The sequence below is a fragment of the Coturnix japonica genome, chromosome 1, assembly GCF_054131305.1.
Source record: "Coturnix japonica strain WE chromosome 1, WE-NBRP24, whole genome shotgun sequence".
In the NCBI taxonomy this organism is placed as follows: domain Eukaryota; kingdom Metazoa; phylum Chordata; class Aves; order Galliformes; family Phasianidae; genus Coturnix; species Coturnix japonica.
The window spans coordinates 46,139,609-46,148,237 of record NC_140663.1 but is presented as its reverse complement, the minus strand read 5'-3'; the positions used below and the strand labels follow the sequence as shown (position 1 = coordinate 46,148,237).

The window sequence follows — 8,629 nt, the reverse complement described above, 5'->3', positions numbered from 1 at the left end:
TACTGCATTGCAAATAGTGTGGTCACAGGAGTGGTATCCTTGTGGGTTTTCAGAGCAAGTTTTCCTTTCTCCAAGCTTAGTTCCTGAGAATGTTACTCAAACCTCCCTCATTCCTTTAACTGGTGTCAGCATGCACCAGTAGCTGGCACCACAGGCTAGGGATGCCTACACTCCCAGTCTGTCTCCAGTAGCTAGCACTCAGCCCACTCATATGGACCTCTGTAGCTGACACTCTGAGTCTGTTTAGCCCTTTTACATCCTCAAGCTATGGCCCCTTCAGCTACTAATGCTAGGACCCTTGCTCAGTACAGTAGTTGTTACCAGAGGCCAGAGTGTCTACTCCCCTAGTCTGATACCTGTAGCTGAAGTCACTTGCACACATACAGATCTTACCAGTAGCTGGCACGTAGTCCTTGCCACAAATATACACACAGAATAGAATGTGAGATTATGCAGGGCAATAGTTAAGGAAAGATTTAATAAGAAGCTATGATGATATGGGAGGGACCGTGATGATGAGGCCCAGGTCTGACTAGAATACTGATCAGCTCTGTTTCATATGATGTCAGCTCCTTTTATCCTCTCTTCTTTTTAAGTTGCCTTTGTTCCTTCAATTTACCAGTGGCAAAGTCCAGGCTAATCTTCCTGTAAGTGGCACTTGTATTTTCTTGATAGCCCATCAGTTTGCATGACTAGCAAGTTTTGTTTCTTGTAATTGTCTCCACATTTGCTTTGTTAGGTCAGTGTCTGTATACTTTGTATCTGATTTCCCTGTTTTTCCTTTTGTTTTCCAACTGGCAGGGTCCTTGATCAGATAACCTTACTGGAATAAACATTCTCACATTCGTACATATGCCCTTATCAGTCATACTGATTAGGTTTGTTCTCATCGCTGCTTCCCTTACCATGTCAGCCAGGATGGTGTGCTTGTATGTGCTTGTTTGCTTATGGCTTCCTCTCTACCGTATTACCTTACCCCCTTTTGTACTGGAAAAGGTCCTTGACCAGATATTTTTAAAGGTGTGGGCACTCTGCTTCTACATGTCCTTACAGATAATTGTGCCGCATAATTTGTTTGTTTGTTTGTTTTACTCCTGTAAAAATCATCAAACACCAGACCATGTTGTTCAGAGATGTTGTAGAGATTTTCCTTGGAGATTTTCAAAATCCAATTGAACAAGGCCCTAAACAATCTGCTGTAGCTAACCTTGCTTTGAACGACAGATTGTAAGATGACAGCTAGGTTTGTCCCAAGATTAAAGCTCATTTAAAAATCATTTTAAATATATATTTAATGCAGTATAGCACAATCAAATTTATCTTAGTGCAGTTCATATTAGCATGATGTCAAACATAGATTTCCTTTGCTTTGGCAAGTGGGAGAATTTGAGAGCAGGTCAAACTGGAAGATCTCCAGTTTCTTAGATGTCAATATTATTGCAAATTTGTAAATTTTTTGCACTGTGTTTAGGACTCCTGTTTCAGTGACTTTTTGTCATGGTTTTGTAATTTTTGCTATTGGTATTCCACACCATGACATCATGTGGAGTGCAGAGAAGGAGAACTATACGTCCCAGAGGACCTCACAGTCAGAGTGGCAAATACGTCATGGAAGTGATGCTCGCTTGCTCTCTCACTGCCTGGCAGTGGGTCTGGGTGTGCTTTCAAACCATGGCGCCTGCAATTACAAAGTAGGCTTCTCGGTCTTCGGAAACCTCTCTCTCTCTCTTATTTTACTTGATTTATTAGCCTCAGTTTCAATTATATTGTATTATATTGTGTTGTTATCTTGTATTCCAATACTGTAGTTAGTAAATTAAGTTTTCCTCCTTAGATCTTTGCTGCTTCTCTGTTTGCTTCCTTGAGCCCAGCCCCCATCTCCCTACCCCTTTCCCTTTTTTTCCTTTCCCATTTGTCAGGGGCCTGGGGCCCATGGGCCTACTGCCCCCATCACAGACATAAATTGATATTGATAACTCCATGACAGTTTTTTGGTGGAGAATGAGGGTATAAGCATAAGATTTTAAAGTTAGTTAAAAGTTTGTAAGAAAGAACAAAAAACAAAAAGAGATTTCTTTAAGCCAGAGACTGCAAAAGCATTGCTGTTTGACCTTTATAGATTAGACTGTAGTCTGGGCAGTCTGCCAAACTCTGGACGCTCTACAGAGTGTCTTCTGTTTTGTTTTTGTTTTTCCCTTCTCTTTTTAGTGGCTACCAGCTATGAATCCACTCTCACTTCTAGCTGCTCTGTTTAAGAGATTGAAAGCAATTATGATCGTATTGGCTGATTATTAACATCCTGTTTTATTGTTGTGTAATCATGTTCATATATAACCAAATAAGGGCACTGATGGAGACACCTGCCCAGTACTTATATGTGATGTGGTATAATTTGAATTCTGACACATCCCAGATGGAATAGCTCATTTTACAAGCACTTGCATCCCAGATGGAATAGCCAATTTAACGACCACCATGACGTTCAATCTGGTTTCCAGGCTGTCTTCTCAGTTTCTTGCACGCTATTCGAAAACTGAGTTAGTGATCATGCTCATGTTCATATTCAAACTCATGTTAACAATCTCCCTGAATGTACTCTTCTCCATTCTATGTGAAAGTCTCCTCCAAAACCAGAGAATGCTGACTGGCAGGGAATATGGAGAGGTCTAGGAAAAAATCTTAGAAGTGTGGGAGCCCACAATGTTAATGAGATTTCACTCTTGAACACCTGTGGGATCCCAAGAAACTAAGCCAGTATTTGAGTCAGGGATGTGCAGCTTAGGTAAATCTAATGAGGTATAACTTATTTGGGGCTTGGCTTGTGCTTACCATACTCTATATAACACTATTCTGGAAAGAGAGTTTCCGAGCTGAGGTTCAAGCCAAAAGGGGAAATCCCCAACTCAAATCTGATCCAGTAACAATGTCAGTTGCCCCTGTGGAAGGCAAGAAATGGAAACAGAAGCAGAGGAGGATGCAGCAGAAGATCCAGGTGATGGGTCTGGATCAGCATCAAGAAAGGCAAAAGGAAAAGCTAAGAGGCATGAAGAAGAGATTAATGAGGAAGAAGTCTCTATTACTTTTTGTTGACCCCTGAAGATGACTGAAATCCAAGGCTCAAGAAAGGAGTTTACAAGGCGCCAGAATGAATCTCTTGTTACCTGATTGTTTTGCTGTTGGGACAGTGGGGCCAATAGCTTGTCTCTATATGGTAACGAAGCTCCTCAACTAGGAGGCATTTCCAGAGACCCAACTATTGACAGAGGGATTAGAAGATGTTTGGATGGTGCCACCACCCTCTGGGAGTGAATGTTAGTAGCTGTGAGGGAAAAGCTTCCCTTCAAAGACAATCTGAAGCCTCTGATGAAAAAGTGGGATATGATTGAAAGAGGCATCCAGTATTTGAGAAAAATAGCTGTGGTGGAAATGTTGTATAACCCTAATATTGATCCTAGCAACCGTTGCCAAGAACATGATCCTGAGAGAGTGAGGACGACACCTGATATATGTCAGAAACTCACCAAAACAGCACCAGAAATGTACGCCATTACACTAGCAGCAATGTTTCAAAGGTATGAGGAACAAGATAGAAGACCCCTAGTTTTTGAATTGGTTCTTACACTGCAAAACTTTGAACAACAATTTCCTCCAACTCACTTCTCCATTTCAGCCATCTCAGAAGTAACAAACAGACTGAATCAAGTGGAAATCAAGTGTCTAGGTTCATTAATCGTGATGATCCCGTAGTAGTATCAGAAACAATTGATGAAGGTCAGGATCAACAAGGGAGTCTAATGAAGGAGCTGATCAAACTAATGAAAATCCAGATCCAGTGAATTAAAGGTGGTGAACCCTCCTCCTCACCTGTATCATCAAAAATCTCAGGTATTAGATGCAAACACTTTCCAGCTCAAGCAAGGAACAACAGTAAGACATCATGTATTGCCTTGTGGCGTTGCCTGCGTGACCATGCAGAAGACATGAGGAAGTGGCACAATCAACCTACTCCTGTACTACAAGCATGGGTGAAAGAACTACAAAACAGACCAACCACCAGTACAGCTGCTCCAGTTACCACAGGTAATGAATAGGGGGGCCCTGCTATTTATTATCCCTGAAAGGGATAATAGAGTTTATTGGACTGTGTGGATTTGATGGCCTGGCACATCAGAACCACAGAAATGTAAGGCTCTGGTGGATACCGGTGCACAGTGCACTCTAATGTCCTCGAGTCATGAAGGGACAGAATCGATCCATATTTCTGGAGTGACTGGGGGCTCTCAAGAATTGACTGTGTTGGAGGCCGAAATAAGCCTCACTGGTAAAGACTGGCAAAAACGTTCTATTTTGACTGGCCCAGGGGCTCCATGCATACTTGGTACTGATGACCTCAGAAGGGGGCATTTCAAGGATTTCCAGGGGTATCGATGAGCCTTTGGCATAGCTGCTGTAGATATGGACAACATTAAGCAGCTGTCTGTTTTGCCTGGCCTGTCAGAAGACCCATCTGTTGTGGGGCTGCTACGAGTAAAAGAGCAGCAGGTACCAATTACTACAAAGACAGTGCACAGATGGCAGTACCACACCAACAGGGATTCCTTGCTCCCCATTCATAATTTGATTCACCAGCTTGAGAGTCAGGTAGTGATCAGCAAAACTCACTCACCTTTTAACAGCCCCATACGGCCAGTGCGTAAAGCCAGTGGAGAATGGAGGCTAACAGTAGACTACTGTGGCCTGAATGAAGCCACACCTCTATTGAGTGCTGCTGTGCCAGACATGTTAGAACTCCAGTATGAACTGGAGTCAAAAGCAGCCAAATGGTATGCCACCATTAACATTGATAATGCCTTCTTTTCCATTTGTTTGGCCACGGACCGTAGGCCACAGTTTGCCTTCACCTGGAAGGGCATTCACTATACTTGGAACCATTTGCCCCAGGGGTGGAAACACAGTCCAGTCACTTGCAATGGGTTGGTCCAAACTGTACTGGAACAGGGTGGTGCTCCTAAGTACCTGCAGTACATTGATGACATTTTTGTGTGGGATGATACAGCAGAAGTTTTTACAAAAGGAGAGCAAATAATCCAGATTCTTCTATGAGCTGGTTTTGCTATTAAGCAAAGCAAAGAAAAAGTACCTGCCCAGGAAATTCAGTTCCTAGGTAATTCAGTTCCTAGGTATAAAGTGGCAGGATGGACGTTGTCACATCCCAACAGATGTGATTGACAAAATCACTGCCATGTCTCCACCCACTAGCAAGAAAGAGACACAGTCTTTCCTGGGTGTAGTGAGCTTTTGGAGGATGCACGTTCAAAACTACAGCCTCATTGTAAGCCTCCTTTATCAGGTGACGTGGAAGAAGAATGATTTTACATGGGGCCCTGAGCAGCAGCAGGCTTTTGAACAGATTAAACAGGAGATAGCCTGTTCTGTGGCCCTGGGGCCAGTATGGATGGGACTGGATGTAAAGAACATCCTCTGCATTGCTGCTGGAGAGAAAGGTCCCACCTGGAGTTTGTGGCAAAGAGCCTCAGGAGAGACCCGAGGCTGACCCCTGGGATTTTGGAGTTGAGCATACAAGGAGTCCGAAGAGTGCTACACTCCAACTGAGAAGGAGATCTTAGCCGCGTATGAGGGGGTTTCAGGCTGCTTCCAAAATAGTCAGTACTGAAATGCAGCTTCTGGCACCTTGACTGCCAGTGCTGAATTTTCAAAGGAGAGGTTCCCTCCTCCCATCATGCTACTGATGCCACCTGGAGCATGTGGATTGTGTTGATTATACAACAAGCATTGATGGGGAACCTCAGTCGCCCAGGAATTTTAGAGGTCATCGTGGACTGGCCTGAAGGTAAAAAGTGTGGAACATCACCAGCAGAAGAGGTGTCACGTGCTAAAGAGGCCCCACCATACAACGAACTACCAGAAAATGAAAAGAAATATGCCCTGATCACTGATGGATCAAGTTGTTTTGTGGGGAAGCATTGCAAATGGAAAGCTGCTGTGTGGAGCTCCACACGACGGGTTGCAGATGCTGCTGAAGGTAAAGAAGAATCAAGTCAGCTCGCAGAGGTAAAGGCTGTCCAGCTGGCCTTAGATGTTGCTGAACAGGAGAGGTGGTCAGTGCTTTATACTGACTCATAGATGGTGGCGAATGCCTTATGGGGATGGTTCCAGCAGTGGGAACAAAATAACTGGCAGCAGAGGGGTAAACCTATTCTGGCTGCTGAACTGTGGAAAGAGATTGCTGCCCAAACAAAAGATATGGTTGTAAAGGTGCATCACTTGGATGCACACGTGCCCAAGAGTAGGGCTACTGAAGAACAACAAAACAACCATCAGGTAGATCAAGCTGCCAGAACTGAGGTGGCTCAAATAGACTTGGACTGGTAGAACAAGGGTGAATTATTTCTAGCTCAATGTGCCCATGAGAACTCAGGCTATCAAGGAAGAGACACAACATACAAGTGGGCCAGAGACCAAAGAGTGGACTTAACTATGGACGCTATTGCACAGGTTATTCATGACTGTGAAATGTGTGCCATAATTAAACAAGCCAATAGGATGAAACCTCTCTGTGGGGAAGGGCGATGGCAGAAGTATAAATATGGGGATGCATGGCAGGTTGATTATATCACATTGCCATGATCTTGCAATGGTAAGCATTATGCGCTTGCCATGGTGGAGGCAACCACTGGGTGGCTTGAAACATATGCAGTACCCCATGCTACCACCTGAAACACCATATTGGGTCTTGAGAAACAAGTCCTGTGGCAATGTGGCACCCCAGAAAGAACTGAGTCTGATAATGGGACACATTTCAGAAATTCTCTTATAAATACCTGGGCTAAAGATCATGGCATTGAGTGGATTTATCATATCCCCTAGCATGCACCAGCTTCTGGTAAAATTGAATGATACAATGGGTTGTTGAAAAGTATGTTGAAAGCAATGGGTGGTGGAACATTTAAGCACTGATGAAAGCATTTGGCAGAAGCCACTTGGCTGGTCAATACTAGAGGATCTGTCAATCGTGATGGTCCTAGCCAATCCAGCCCCCTAGGGGAGGGAGATACTGTCTTGCTTCAATTTATAGGAGGGAGGCAAGCCAGGAAGCTCTTTAGTTTGTGTTCATTATTTTAATATTATAGGGAAGTAATACCTTCCTTGAACTTAATTCCTGAAATATTATTCCTCTAGGAAATCTTTTATTTTCTTGTCAGCATAGAACTGCTAATACTTTTGTGACCTTGGAAGCTTGGAGGCACATCATACACCCATTAGGTCCCAGGTACATAAATCCATGGGACATGATGGGGTGCATCCGCGGGTGCCGAGAGAGCTGGCGGAGGTCGTTGCTGAGCCGCTCTCTGTAATCTTTCAGAGGTCTTGGAGAACTGGGGAGGTGCCTGAAGACTGGAGGACAGCCAATGTCACTCCAGTCTTCAAAAAGGGCAAGAAGGAAGACCCGGGTAACTATAGGCCAGTCAGCCTCACGTATGTCCCAGGGAAGGTGATGGAACAGCTTGTGCTGGATGCCATCTCCAGACAACTGGGTGATAAGGAGGTTATCAGGAGTACCCAGCATGGGTTCACCAAGGGGAGGTCATGCTCGACCAACCTGGTGTCCTTTTATGAAGATGTCACTAGCTGGGTGGACAGGGGGAGGGCGGTAGATGTAGTCTACCTTGATTTCAGTAAGGCTTTTGATACTGTCCCCCATCACATCCTTATAACAAAGCTGAGGAAGTACGGGATAGAAGAGTGGACGGTGAAGTGGGCTGAGAATTGGCTGACTGGCAGAGTGCAGAGGGTTGTTGTTGGCGGTGCGGTGTCTGGCTGGAGGCCTGTAACTAGCGGCGTCCTCCAGGGGTCTGTACTGGGTCCGGTACTGTTCAACATCTTCATCAATGACCTTGATGAGGGGATAGTGACCAGCCTCAGCAAGTTTGCTGATGACACGAAGTTGGGAGGATTGGCTGACACGCCTGAAGGCTGTGCTGCCATTCAGCGAGACCTGGACAGGCTGGAGAGCTGGGCAGTAAGAAACCGGATGAGGTTTAACAAAAGCAAGTGTAGAGTCTTGAACCTGGGAAGAAATAATTGCATGCACCAGTACAGGCTGGGGGAAGACCTGCTGGAGAGGAGCTCTGCAGAGAGGGACCTGGGCGTCCTGGTGGATGACAGATTAACCATGAGCCAGCAGTGTGCCCTTGTAGCCAAAAAAGCCAATGGCATACGGGGGTGTATTAAGAAGAGCGTGTCCAGCAGGTCGAAGGAGGTGATCCTCCCCCTCTACTCTGCCCTGGTGAGGCCTCATCTGGAATATTGTGTCCAGTTCTGGGCTCCCCAGTACAAAAAAGACAGGGATCTCTTGGAAAGAGTCCAGCGGAGGGCCACTAAGATGCTGAAGGGCCTGGAGCATCTCCCCTATGAGGAGAGACTTAGGGAACTGGGTCTGTTTAGCCTTGAAAAAAGAAGGCTGAGAGGGGACTTGATCCAGGTTTATAAATACCTGAGGTGTGGGAGCCTTAGTGGTGAGTCTGGTCTCTTTTCAGTAGTGCGTGGGGATAGGACTAGGGGTAATGGGATGAAAGTACAGCATAGGAAGTTCCGCACAAATGTGCGG

The 8,629-nt window shown here is 45.1% G+C and overlaps 1 pseudogene; it reads left to right on the top strand.

The window, feature by feature from the left end:
- The first annotated feature begins 3,085 nt into the window (after positions 1-3,085).
- Positions 3,086-4,208, top strand: LOC146762392 (uncharacterized; annotated as a pseudogene).
- Positions 4,209-8,629: the final 4,421 nt, after the last annotated feature.